This window comes from Peromyscus eremicus, chromosome 7 (genome assembly GCF_949786415.1).
Source record: "Peromyscus eremicus chromosome 7, PerEre_H2_v1, whole genome shotgun sequence".
Taxonomy (NCBI): Eukaryota; Metazoa; Chordata; class Mammalia; order Rodentia; family Cricetidae; genus Peromyscus; species Peromyscus eremicus.
In genome coordinates, this window is record NC_081422.1 from 66,294,401 (window position 1) to 66,309,237 (window position 14,837).

The window sequence follows — 14,837 nt, forward strand, 5'->3', positions numbered from 1 at the left end:
CACTGCAAACAGTGAAGGGTGAACCCCAAGTGGGTCTCTGTTTTGGTGGCAAATGTTCTTTTTGAAAAGTGGTTTTAGGCAATGATAACCTTCCTCTGCGGGAAGTTTTAGGACGTGTGTTAAGTGATTGGAAACAAGTTTTATTGGGGGGCTTCAAAGCACTCTGTGGGCTGCCCTGTCGGGAGCAGGGATCCCCTCCTCCACCAGAGGCCTTGGCCTGGCTAGTCCCCATTGTATCAGCCTCCCTTTGATGTTGGAAGAGCCAATCCATCTCTTTCATAGCACTACAAAGGAGCTCCTAATTGCTTTGTTTAGACAGCCTCCTTTCCAAATATTAAACATTTGGCCTTCCCAGGCCCCCAAGCTCCTAACATCATCCAGGTCCTTGCAGAAAGCACTCTCCCACATGCTGTGGGTTGGCAGCCTCTCTGCCTCCCTGGGCAGATCTGGACATGTCATCCCATGGTCTTCTCACAGGCCTGTGGCTCCCTGGACACAACCCTTCCTCTGCAGAAAGCTGGAGGTTTAGGTGGATGTTGACCTTGTCCTCAACCTCAGCCTTGGAGAGACCAGAGGGAACTCTGGGACTCAGGGTACCTGTCATTTCTTTGTCCTGAGTGACAATAGGTACAGCTCTGGCTGGGTCATCTGCTATTTTTAGGATCACACTAGGCGATCTTCTTCCTTCAGACAGAGCTAATCCTGGAGCAGGTCCCCATGGAGGGGAGAGATGAGTTCCTGTGTCCCATCTACAGCTAATGCTAACCTGTGCTGAGGCCCCTCTCCTGGCCCAATGGCCCTTTCCAGACTGATGTCCCTATGCCCCTTGTGCTATGCTCCTGTCTCCTGCCCTGAGGTCTCCATGCTACAGGCTGGTTCCTTGGAGACTGCGGTTTGAGCTGCTCCCCATGGAGGGATCTGTCTCCTCACAGGCTTATTGATCTGCCTGGGCAGAAACCAGTGTCTCCTCCCCTCAGGACCAAGTCAGGATGAACGCAGAGCTTTCCTGTTTAAGCACGTCCTTCCACCACCTACTGTAAAGGACATCTCATGCATTTTCTGAAGTAGCGTACAATGACTCCACCCAGCTTAACAAGGGACAACAGCCAGTCCAGTTTCATTTAGACCTCTCCTACGGGCTCCCGACACACCATACGTGAGTGCCACACATCCTACCATGAGGTCTTCAGACGTCAATACATACCTGTTCAAGACAAGACCTTGTAGAAAAACAGCCCCACAGTCACATCTAATGGTTTCTGAATGCATCAAGTGTCCAGCTGGTCAGGGTCCACACTGCCTCAGTAGTTGGCCTATAACTGGTTGTTTGGATCAGAATGTCCTACAGAGGCTTAAAAGAGCTGGATGGGAGACATATTTTAGTGGGGGGGGGGGGTGAGTGGTGGTTGGTCATAGGGCAGGGCATTGTGGTCTGACTTCCCACCCATGTCAAGGACTTCCAGTGGTCCTTAACACATCCATAAGCCACTATTTCCTGAACAGAACGTCACGCAGGACTCAGGTTGGCAGTTCTTCCAGGCAGCCCACTCTGACCCTGGTCTGGCAGCCAAGTCCTCTGTCTTCCCCAGGTCACATTGCCTGCAGTCCTTACAGTTCGTCTATGCTCATCATGTGACTTGATTTCAGAAATCCTGGGTCAACACATCCCTTACCTGTGTGCTGGTGAATGAGCCGCCTGTAACTCATTTTCTGACAAGCTGCTTCCTTGGCTTGCCTTCTTTAGTGGGGAGGATTGGAAGCCCCTACTATGCTTCAAGAACCTACTCTGTGCCTGTGCACTTCCTCAATAATTCTAACCCTATCCTGAAGCTCAGGGCCAGGCAGGCTGATGGGTATTTCTCACACTTGCTAAAATCATAGCCTCTTTCTAACTCAGTTGCCCTCCCCACTATCAGTAAAGAACTAGTGGGGCTGTGGCTCAAAAGTTCTAGAAAATGTCAGGAATACAAGGTAACTCCTGCTTCTTGGCTGCAGAAAGCATTCCTTTGGTGTTTCTAGTCAAGTTTCAGGACACTGACCTCTCCCCACCCAGCTTTTCTACCGGAAGCCAGTGCAGCTGCGTTCGCAATAGATATGCACAGCCTAGGGCAGGAACTTCAAAGCTCAGGCCTTGATTCTGCCTCTCTATGCATCAGGGGAACAAACTCGGGCCTTGATTTGGCCTCTCTGTGCATCAGGGGGAACTCGGGCCTTGATTCGGCCTCTCTGTGCATCAGGGGGACAAACAAGAGAAGCACACATGTCCACATGAACCGTACAGGTTTGGACCCAGCAGGAAGCGTTGAGGTGCCAGTACGTGTTTACCTGCTTCTGCCTCCCACTTCCTGCGCCTCCCTCTTCACCCTGGACAGAAGGTCAGCAGTCCTTGGGGGAAGAATAGTCCCTTTGTGTTTTTCCCTTTCTTCCTGTGCCTAATTAAGAATTATGCTTGGGAATCAAGCTAATTAATCTCTGCAGTTCGGGGAGGATCAAGCTACTCCTGCTATCAGTGTTGATCAATACCCTGCTGCTCAGAGTCTGAAAGCACACCCGCTCCTTTCAGGCTTTAATGAGGACAAGGCAAGATGGCCTGGAGGCTTGGATGGAGGCCAAGGGGCAGGGCACCTAGCCTGACAAGAGAGGAGTTGAGAGAACCAGGCTGGGGGCAGGGTAGGGAATGAGCCTCTGGGGAACCTGCTTTTCATGGCTACTCTATTGCAAGGTGGGCCCCACAAGACAAAGCTATCGATGGCCAAGGCCCTGGAGATCAGGGGTGGGGGGACGGGAGCGCACCTTCATTAACTGGGCTGCCAGAGGCACCATCCATGAGTGTAATCAATAGGAATACTAGGAAGATGAGGGACAAAACATCATGAGAGTTGGCCAGAATCAAGTGATCCTTGCTGTAGGCTAAGAGGCCCTGCCACCAGCCTTCTCCAGGGCTGTCACATTAGTCCAACAAGGATCATGGCTGCAGAAGGCCAGGGATGAATGAACACACAGAACTGCCCTGAGAACAAGAGAACAGTCTGGTTAAAGCTTCCTGAGAGTCTTGCTATTACTTGGGGGATCTCTAGGTTAAATCTCCAGAGACTTGAAAGTGGCTTTTGCCTCTGGAGGGAAACACACCATGTTTCTCAACTATGAGGAAGTCAGAAATCTAAGAACTGAAAGGTACAGACTGCAGGAAACCAGGCTGGCTTAAGACTGGCAGGAGCCAGATCCAGCATCAGCATAAAGATGTTTAAACATTTTAATTGACAAGTTAAATTTGTACATAATTATTACATATAATGCTTTGAAATATTCATACATTATAGAATGACTCAATTGAGCTAATTAGCATGTAGTGATATTTTGTTTGTGCTCTAACAAATGAAGCTTGCCTAGAGATCAGAGTGTGGAGCTAGCCCTAGTTAACCACAGAGGCCAGGCAATGGTGGCACACATCTTTAATCCCAAGCACTTGGGATCTCATGCCTTTGATCAAAGTACTTGGGAGACACACGCCTTTAATCCCAGCACTTGGGAGGAGAAAACAGGATGTGATGTGGCTGGGCGGAGAGAGGAAGTGATAATGTGGAGTGGAGACAGGAGCTGGGCCCTTTCAGGCCGAGGAGTTGGTGAGGTAAGAGGTGGCTGTGGCTTGCTCCTTCATCGTTCTGATCTTTCAGCATTTACTCCTGTATCTGACTCCGGGTTTATTATTTTAAGACCAATAAGGGGGGCTGGAGAGATGGCTCAGAGGTTAAGAGCACTGCCTGTTCTTCCAGAGGTTCTGAGTTCAATTCCCAGCAACCACATGGTGGCTCACAACCATCTATAATGTGATCTTGTGCCCTCTTCTGGCGTGCAGGCATGCATGCAGATAGAACACTGTATACATAAATAAATAAATCTTAAAAAAAAAGACCAATTAGAATTTGTGCTACATTAGCATATTATTTCATATGCTTATTTTCTGTTTTTCTTTTGTGAGACTGGGTTTCTCTGCATAGCTTTGGAGCCTGTCCTGGAACACGCTCTGTAGACCAGGCTGGCCTCGAACTCACAGAGATCTGCCTGCCTCTGCCTCCCAAGTGCTGGTATTAAATATGTGTGCCACTGTTGCCTAGCCCATGTGCTTTTTTTTTTTAAACTATTATCTTGATTTTTTTTAAAGACCTATTTATTTACTATGTATAGAGTGTTCTGCTTGAATGTGGCCAAAAGAGGGCACCAGATCTCATTACAGATGGTTGTGAGCCACCATGTGGGTGCTGGGAATTGAACTAAGGTAAGGACCTCTGGACGAGCAGCCAGTGCTCTTAACTGCTGAACCATCTCTCTAGCCCAATCTGCTTATTTTTTATAGTAAGAATACCTAGAAATCCATATGCCATACCACAGAGATATGTATTGCTGTTCATTGCTGCACTATTCACAATAGCTAAGCACTAGATTAGATGTCCATCAACAGATGAATGAGGTGGTGGCACGTGCCTTTAATTCCAGCACACACAGGAGGCAGAGGCAGGTGGATTTCTGAGTTTCAGTCAGCCTGGTCTACAGAGCTAGTTCCAGTACAGCCAGGGCTACACAGAGAAACTCTATCTAGAAAAACCAACTCCCCCAAAACAAAAACAACCCCCCCAAAAACCAAAATGAAACAAAACAAAACCAACAACAAAAACAAATGAAAAGTTAAGAGGGAGGAGATGCTTGTAATCTCAGCACTGGGGAGGCTGAGGCAGGAGAACCAAGAGTCCAAGGCTAGCCTTGACTACATAGCACGTTCTAGGCCAGCCTAGGTTATGAGACCCCATGTCAAATGCAATGACAGCAACAAAGCATCTGAACTGATAAAGACCATGTAGTAGATACATATGTGGTAAAGACCATGTAGTAGATACATATAATGTGATAAAGACCATGTGGTATATACATGTGATAAAGATCATGTAGCATATACATATGTGATAAAGACCATGTGGTAGATACATATAATATGATAAAGACCATGTAGTATATTCATGTGATACAGACCATGTAGCAGATACATATAATGTGATAAAGACCATGTAGTATACACATATGTGATAAGGACCATTGCTGTGGGATGGTCTGTATGTCAAGTGTGTTGCTGATTGGTCAATAAATAAATCTGATTGGCCAGTGGCTAGGCAGGAAGTATAGGCGGGACAAGGAGGAGAATAAAGCTGGGAAGTGGAAGGCTGAGTCAGAGAGACACTGCCAGCCACCATGATGACAAACAGCATGTGAAGATGCTGGTAAGCCACGAGCCACATGGCAAGGTATAGATTTATAGAAATGGATTAATTTAAGCTGTAAGAACAGTTAGCAAGAAGCCTGCCATGGCCATACAGTTTGTAACCAATATAAGTCTCTGTGTTTACTTGGTCGGGTCTGAGCGGCTGTGGAACTGGCAGGTGAGAGAGATTTGCCCTGACTGTGGGCCAGGCAGGAAAACTCTATCTACAGACCATGTAATATACACACATGTGATACAGACCATGTAGTAGAGACATATAATATGATAGACCATGTAGCATATACATATGTGATAAAGATCATGTAGTAGATACATATAATGGAATTTTATTCAGCTCTGAAAAAGAGAAAAATTGTAACACTTGCAGAAAAAAAAAAAAAAAAAGGATAGAGCTGGAGGTCATGTCAAGCAAAATAAGCCAGAGACGGAAACACAAATTGGAGTTTTCTCTTGAGTCTAGATGTGTGTGTGTGTGTGTGTGTGTGTGTGTGTGTAGGGTCATGAGATTAAAAAGCAGACTATGAGAAGGCAGGAAGAGGTCTAAAGGAAGGGTGAGGGGGAACAGGAGAAGGTACTGGAAACAAAGAATGGGGGATTTTGGAGACTGAGGGCCAGGGAGAGCAGTGGGAACAATATAATGATATATATGTATGAAAATGTCACAATGAAACTTACTTACTATTTACGGTTTTTCAGGACAGGGTTTCTCCATGTAGCCCTGGCTGTCCTGAAACTAGCTCTGTAGACCAGGCTGACCTCGAACTCAGAGATCCACCTGCCTCTGCTACCCGAGTGCTGGGATTAAAGGCACGTGCCACCACCTCCTGGCTTGAAACTTATTTTTAAATAAAAAAAAACAAAACAACTTTGGGGGTATGGAGAAGCACCAGAGCACACCTGCTAACTCTAAGAGGACAATGTGTGGGAGCCAGTTCTCTCCTGTGTGGGTTCCAGGTTTGAACTCATCAGTAGGCAAGCTCTCTTGTCAGACATCACACCAGCCCCTGAAGCCCATTTCTTTGTATGCTAATAAATAACACAACACACTGCTATTAGCTATTTAGCATGTTACATATTTTCTTAAAGATTTATTATGTATAATGTTCTGCTTCCATGTATACCTACAGTCCAGAAGAGGGCACCAGATCTCATTATAGATGGTTGTGAGCCACCATGTGGTTGTTCGGCACTGAACTCAGAATCTATGGAAGAGCAGCCAGTGCCCTTAACTGCTGAGCTGTCTTTCCAGCCCTTAGCATGTTACATATTAGTAGGCCCCTTGAGCTTATTACTCTCATCTGAAATTCTGGACCCTCTGGCTAATAGCTCTCCCACCCTGCTAATCATTATTCCACCATTCTATGTTTGCCTCTGAGTTCGGCTTTTCTCGACTGCATATTATAGGTGTTTGGATAACTTCTCCTTTGTTAAGCCGAGTGCTCTGCTGAGTCTATGTGACACATTTCCTTTATTCATTTGTTGGACATTTAGGTTTTGCATCTCTTGGCTGTTGTAAACAGTGCTGACATGGGCAGATGTCTCTTTCATGCACACATTTCATTTTCTTTAGATGAATATCCAGGATGGGATTGTGAGATCATATGACAGAATAGTCCTTATTCCCCACTCCCAGCCTTGAACATGCTAAAGCCTGCATTCTATTGTTGAGCCTTTTGTTTTGAAAATGGGGGCTGGTAGTTGTGCTAGTGCACACTCTTATTCTCAGCAGTTGAGAGGAAGAGGCAGAGGCAGGAGGATCTCCACGAGTTGGAGGCCAGCCTGGTCTACACAGTGAGTTCCAGGCTAGCCAAGGCTATGCAGTTTAAGGTGTCAAAACAACAACAAAACAAAGAAATGAGTCTCAGGCTAGAGATGGCTCAGTGGTTAAGAGCATTTCCTGCTCCTCAAAGGACTCAAGGATGGTTTCCAGCGCCCATGTTGGAGTTTACGACTGCCTCTAACTCCAACTCCAGTGGATCCATTTCCCCTGTTCCCCAAGGACACCTGTACCCAAGTACACATTACGACACAAACACCCAAATAAAACTTGCCAATCCTGTCTTAGTCTCCCAAGCAATGTAACTGATAGAGGCACAACTACCATGCCTGGCTGGCATTCTTTATTATTTTTTTAAGTTTTTTATTTTTGTGTGCATGGGTGTTTTGCCTGCATGTTTATCTATGCACCATGTGTGCAGTGCCCAAGAAGGCCAGAAGAGGGCATCAGATCCCCTAGAATTGGAGTTAGATAACTGAGTTGCCCTGTGAGTGCTGGTAATCAAACTTGGGTCCTCTAGAAGAACAGTCAATACTTAACCACTGAGCCATCTCTCCAGACCCTTTAATTATTTTGAGATAGGGTCTATGTGTTTGTCATAACATTCTGTTTTCACTACTATGTTTTTGTGGTACATTTTGAGTTGTGATGGTTCCACATTGGTTCTTTCTGTTTAAGATCAATCACTCTGGTTGTCAGGGATCTTTTGTGTTCCATAGACTACATTACATTTTAAAATTACATTACAAAGTATAGGAAAACTGTTTAAAAACAGTTACTAGCTGGGCTGTGGTGGCGCATGCCTTTAATCCTAGCACTTCAGGAGGCAGAGGCCAGTAGATCTCTGTGAATTTGAAGCCAGCCTGGTCTACAGAGTGAGTTCCTGAACAGACAGAACTGTTTCACAGAGAAACCCCATCTCAAAAGACAAAACCAAAGACACCCCCCCCCCCCCACAGTATTACACTTTAAAATTTTATAATTGGTGTATATGTGTGGGTGCACGTGCAAGTCAGAGGACAACTTGAAGGAGTGGTTTAGTTCTACCACATGGGTCCTGGGGCCTGAACTTAGCTTGAAACTTAACCACTAAGCCATCTCACCAGCCCATTGACTGCTTTGGTTATTGGTTCCATTCAATTTTTAAGTTTTTTTTTTTTTTTAATTTCTGGAAAATATCTTTGGAATTTTGACAGGGATTGATTGCATTGATCCTATAGCTTGCTTTGAGTAGTATGTGCTAACAATATTAGTTTTCTCAAACACCAAACATGGTATTTTCTTGTGCCTCTTCAATGTCTTTCAGTTTTGGGCCATATACCCTAGGCAGTAATTTGTAGCTGCTGTGAGAACTCTGTCTTACATAACTGTTAGTAGATAGAAACATAGGTATCTTTTATGTTCATTTGTGACCTGCAACTTCTTTTGATAGGGTGTCACATACGCTAGGCTGGCCTCAAACTCAGTGTAAACTGAAGATGACCTTGAACTTTGGATCCTCCTGCTTCTACCTCCTCAGGCATGCACCACCACACCTGTTTCGTATGGTGCTGCTGCTTGTGACTGAGCCCTCATGGACACGTTGTAGATTAGAGTGGACTTTCCGATGACCATGCTCAAGAGTCCAGCAGAACTGTAGGACTGAGGGCACTCACGAGGAAATAATAGGCTTTGTACAGGTGGTCCCAAAGACATGCACTGTCCACTCTCCACCAGGCAGAGAGGATCATCAAGTCCTGTGAAGGACTCCAGAACACCATGCACAGCACTCACAGGGGTTCGTTTGGTTGTACCTGGAATTACTCACCAGAGCTCTTGGAAGTACAGGTCTCATTCTTCTGAAGCGTAGGTCCACTGGCTGCTGCGGAGAGCCCGAAGGAAAAGCACCACTACCCTTCACTTCCTTCTCAATGACTTCAGAAGGCCTTGGTTTTGTTCTGCTAATTGTACAGGAACTGTTGGAAGCCACAGTAGTTTACCGTCAAGGCCTCCATTTAAGGTTACCATTTTGGGAAGCTGCTGTTAGTGGTGTCACTTGCTGTAACATCTTGTTGCAGCGTTCAAGGCCTGAGATTTGAACACCCAGTTCTGCAATAGGCACAGCTCTCTGCTGTTAACCACTGCAGGGTTGTGCATGCCTTTCTAGGAGCCAAGTGACCATTCCTGACAGTCTACCTCTTCCTTGCTCACTCTTCTAATTTGTCAGGTCTGCATCAGGGCCCGAAGGCCATCCTTGCCTACTCCCTCCTTCCAGTAAGTCTAATACTCTGAACTTGCTCCTGGTACTGTTTTCTGGAACCCACACTGGCAGCACTACCCACCCACAATGGTACTGGGCGAAGCCTACAGGTTCCTACTGGAATGTGAAGGTTTAAAAAAAATAAATCTTTAACTGGTGTAGTAGCACACCTTTTTAGATTTTTCGAGACAGGGTTTCTCTGTGTGTAGCCCTAGCAATCCTGGAACTTACTTTGTAGAACAGTAGACCAGGCAGGCCTCGAACTCACAGAGATCCACCTGCTTCTACCTTCCAAGTGCTTGGGATTTAAGGCATGCACCACCAACTGCCAAGTGCTTGGAATTAAAGGCATGCACCACCACTGCCAGGCTAGTGGTCCAAGTCTTTAATTCCAGCACTCTAGAGGCAGAAGCAGGTAGATCTCTGAGTTTGAGGCCAGCCTGGTCTACAAAGTGAGTTCCAGGACTGCCAGGGCTACACAGAGAGACCCTATTTTGAAAACCCCCAAACAAACAAACAACAAATAAATCTTAATACACCAACAACAGGAACTGGAAAGCAGTGCCACCCCTCACTGGAGGAATGCAGAAGACAGGCTCCCGCAGATACAGCTTGCTATCTCCTGGGGTTAGAAGTTACTTCCCACAGTGTGGCTGAAGAGGAATCACCCAGGAACTGGTTAAAATACTATTTATTTTAAAAATATCCATAATTTATTGAGTACTTACTATGTGATAGGAACCATGGTAGAGCTTTCCATACATTGTTTCATTCAATACTTACATAATTCTTGTACAGATCTCCATTTTCCAGACAAGGAAATGGAGTTAATTAGATGTTGAGCTTGGGTTTGAATCAACTGACTGATGCCAAAACTAACACTCTTTAGCTAAACACACACACACACACACACACACACACACACACACACACACACACACACACGCCACCTCTTATGTAATGTCTGTTTAAAATAATTGAGTTTCTAAGGAAGGAAAAAAAAATTCATTAACTAGAGAGAAATTAGTGAAAATACATAAAGAAAATGAAACTACTGAGTTGAAGCCCTTAGAAGTTGTACAGAGGGAAAAGAATTGAAGGCAGGTAGGGTTTCTGTAGGAAAAGTTTTAAGTCTTGACCAGCTGTAAGTGCTCCTGGACACAGGATTTTTTCTGGGCTCATTCTTACGAACCTGTTAATGAGATAAGGTGACTAGCTCTCTAGATCTCATTTCACTTCTAACATCAGATATTTTCTTCCTGCATGGAGTTTTTTTAGTTTATCATTTTGTATAAAACCAAACTACTAAGTTTATATTTATCAAATCACACAAGAAGTAAAATGATCTGTTGGGTGGGTCTCACATCAACACCAAAGTTCAAAATCCACCAAAAGAAAGGTTTGTCAGGGTCCCATGGACTCAGTCTGCCTTCTTCATGCAAAGGACCTCCAGATGGTCCCTATCTCAGGCTTCCCATGAAGTCTTCACACAAATTCAATGCATGCATGTATACATGCATACATGGATGTGGTGTTAAAAACGGATGAAAGAGTTTTTCATAATATTGCCACCCCCCTATCATGGCAGGTCGATTGCTTATTTATTTTTGGTTGTAGGTGAGAGAAGAGAGACAGAAAAAAATTGTGAAGGTGCTTTAAGAGCTGTTAATTTAAAAACCCTCATCGGAAGTCCTTCCCATCGTCTTCATTCTTCTCTACATCTGCAAGAGGAGGTTTTCTTTGCTGCTGCAGACTTCTGTTTGTTCCACCTTCAGGAAGACTTAAGAAGCCAGCACAGTAGGGCAAGAGGAGAACCGGGGTTGGGGTGCCCTCTTAGCTCTCCCAGCCCAATCTGTCCTGCGGGGTCACAGTTAGTGAAGACAGGAAAAGTTGTTGGAGCCTCACTTGGGGGAAGGAGGTACAGAAAACAAAATACATTATTCTGTGGGAAACAGGAGTGTAAAAAACTCACTAGTTTACTATGTTAAAAAAAGGATGGCACATTTATTGCTACATAAATGTTATATACATACTGTGTTTTCTGTTACAGTGACAGAAAAAAAATTTGAACTTCTTGCTGCTGGTTGAAAAGGTTTATCAATAATACCTTGAATTTGACACAGGATACAAAGCTGCAATAAACCAACAATGGAAACTGGAGAACAAGATGAAAAGCAGCTCATCTCCAACAACTGCTCTCACAATACTCCATAGGAACTACACGGTACGCTAGAACCTACTATGCTCTTAAAATGCTAGTGTAAATTTCTGATATTAATGAACAGGTTATGGTAAATAACCCTACATTTTCTTTAACTACCTAATATAATAAAATAAAGTAAGAAACTTTTTACTGAAAATTTTTGATTTCAAAAATCTAGAAAGAGTAATATTTAGAATTCAAGAAATTTTCTTACAAGATTATTGTATAAAAGACTAGCTACAGTGAAAAATAAGCCAAATGTTTTTTTCTTTCTATTTTATGAAGGAAAGCTTCTGGGCATACTGCAAAGTCTAATATAGCGAAAAAGACAACAAGCTCTGAAGAAAAAAGGCCAGGCAGTGGCTTATGTTCACTCACACATCATAAGCAACAACTTCTGTTTTAGCCGATTAACACTGAAATGAAGAACAAGGCCACAGATAGAGTCTGATGGAACTGGAGAACATATGCAAATTAAAGTATACAAATTAAGTCCACTAAATTCACCAAAGACTGACTCGTTAGAAATAGTCCTGATGGAGGATCTGAAGTGCTGTTGTAATAGTTTTTGTTCTTTCAAATTCTCCGGAGTCTCTAAGTTACAGAACGACTTGGGGTTTTTCTTCTGTGTGCAGACTGCCACTTATACTGGCTCTAAGGAGTTACTTAGCCGAGACCATTGTGTTCAGCATATTTTTCTCTCCCAGGGCTGCTGTGGTGGAAGACAGATTTCATGGAAGTGAAGTGATTACTGTGTCTTAAATACAGCTCTGAAGGATTAGAGACAGAGGTGCTTTAATTCATGACGCTAAGATGGACTGACAGTACAGCTCAGTACTGATCTGGCTCTTGGGCAGAGGCAGGCGGTTTGCAGGTGATTAAATCACCCTCCTGCCCTTCCCCCACTGACCAGCCACCCAAAGGACAGAGAAGTAAAGGCTAGGATAAGGAGATGTGACCATTGCTCTTGGATTCCATAGGTAATTAGCCTCAGAGTGGTTGTGTGCATTCATTACACTGCCTGTCCCAGTGACTACCGGGTTTTGTTACACTCACCATGATCATGGCCTGAAAAGTCATCTTTGTATTGTATTGAATGCATTTTGTGCTTACTTACAGCTAACACTTTACAAGTACTATATTATGTAGTACTTACTGCTTGGAAAACAAAGCAATTTCTAAAAAGTAGACTCTTCCTTGTAAGTTACACTTTTTGCTATTATAGCTTTACTATGAAACCTAGAAGCCTGAAAAGTCTTAGTGATGATTAGAAATAAAGCAATGTTTATTTGGGGCAAATCCAGGGGACAATATTTCCCCTTTCAAAAATCTCAGCTAGGCTATGGTCACAGATAGTGTCTGCTTGTCACCGTGGACATGGACAAAGCACACGGGCTACAAGGAGGGCTCTGGACTGTGACCATGAACTGTGCAGACTCAGATCAAATATCACACCCACCAAGAGAAAATAATAACGAGTGGAAAAACAAGAGAGAAATGCTATACCAAGTAATATTTTCCTATTTCATGGAAAACACTATTCATATGGCGAAGGTCGGAGAGGGCAACAAAGGACTCCCTTCCTTTTTAAGACACTAACAGGTATGCCGGGAATGCTAAGGGCCAATGGTTGCCACTGCTTTGTGAACAGCTTGAACAATGCTGGCATTAGCTGAGTGTGGATCAGCTTCCCACATGAACTTTTCCCTTTATATGTAGACCTCACAGTTCCATAACAATAAATAAAATTTGTAGTTACAATGCATTTGTCAATTCAGTTTAGGCACAAGGCAACTTCCACGCGGAGTGGAGAGATGAGACAGTCTCTGATTGTGCAGAAGCGACACATTGCTCACAGCAGAATGATGCGCTGCAAACACCTCACGGCCGACGTTCTCGATGAGCTTCCTGTCCTCACTTCTGATGGAAGTGTTGACCAGTTGCTTTGATCATAGGATTACATTTGAGTTTCTTGCTTCAAGTGTTTTGTTTTTCTTCTCCTTCCTGTCAGGTTTGTGTCTTCAGATAATCTGAGTTGTCCAAGTCTTTATAAGGAGAGGTCACCTTCTATCTAGCCTACTGATGACACTGGAACTGTGGCAGGGAGAGAGACAGACAGACAGACAGTTAGCATACAGTTATTAAAAATAATACCACTCCCCCAAATCCCAGTTACTGGTCATTATATCTAGGTTTGCACTAAGTTAGTCCAAGTGACTTACACAAGAGTCTCTTTCTTTTAAGGTTATCAGAAGTCCCTCCTCATGAGAGGGAGCTATGGCCCAATATCCTCACTGGATGCCTGAAACTATGCAAAGAACTGAATCTTACTTGCACTATAGTATTTTTCCTTTACATAAATGCTTAGGATAAAGTTTACAAGTTAGGCATAGTAAAATACAGGCAATGATAATAAAATAGAACACTCCTAACAATATATTGTAATGTAAGTTTGTGCTTTGGGGCCATTATTAAGTATGATAAGGACTGCTTCAACAAGTACTTATGACAGTGGATAAGATGACCAAATGGCTACTTAGTGAGCAGCAGGTGAGCAGTGTACATGGAGTAGATACACTAGACAGAGCAAGTGTCTTCCTGGGCAGGATGGAATGCAATTTAATAATATAAATTTAATAAATATAAAAATAGCCTGTGTTTTCTGGAGACATGGCTTGGAATTTGATATAAAGATCAGGCTAGCTTAGAACTTATAGAGATCCAACTGCTTCTGCCTCCTAGTACCTGGATTAAAAGGATGTGCCACCACACCAGCCTTCATTACAAATTGTTTATGGACTACTGTTGGCTATAAGAAACTGGAATTATGGAAAGTGAAGCTTCCAAAGAAAGAAACTAGTTTGTGATTGCAGGAGTTTTACCTGATGTGTGTGTACAGGAGAGCTTGTGATTAAGAGCTTATACAACAGTAGAATCGGCCAACTACGCACACTTCCATTTTGGGAACAGGTAAGGTTGGCAATACCTTCTACCAACTGACTGTTCAGCACTGTGATCACAGCACTCCCTCATTGCTGCCCCCAGCCCACCATGTTGGGTTGATTGTTTTACTCATTTCTTTTAAATAGAAAGTTCTGAAGCCTCAGCTGCTGGTCCACGGTAGGTCCTCACTAAATATTTGTCTAAAGAATTTAAGAAATTACTTTATTAGTTCCAATTTTATACATGCATATGTTCCCAATACAATATATGTATTAGTAACACTGAAAAACTCTATTAAAATCACTTATAATGGAACAGTTTAGAAAGAATTACACTTTCATTTCCTTATTAGATGATAGACAATACTGTTTGATAACAGTGATACTCTAGGGGACAGAAAACT

At 43.6% G+C, this 14,837-nt stretch overlaps 1 protein-coding gene across 3 annotated transcripts in view; it reads right to left on the reverse strand.

The window, feature by feature from the left end:
* Positions 1 to 11,272: 11,272 nt before the first annotated feature.
* Tcf12 (transcription factor 12) overlaps positions 11,273 to 14,837 on the reverse strand; it is a 271,671-nt gene continuing 268,106 nt past the window's right edge. For all 3 annotated transcript variants that reach the window (XM_059268212.1, XM_059268213.1, XM_059268214.1), the window contains one exon: positions 11,273 to 13,585. The gene's annotated coding sequence lies outside the window, so the exon portion shown is untranslated. The remainder of the gene's footprint in view (positions 13,586 to 14,837) is intronic.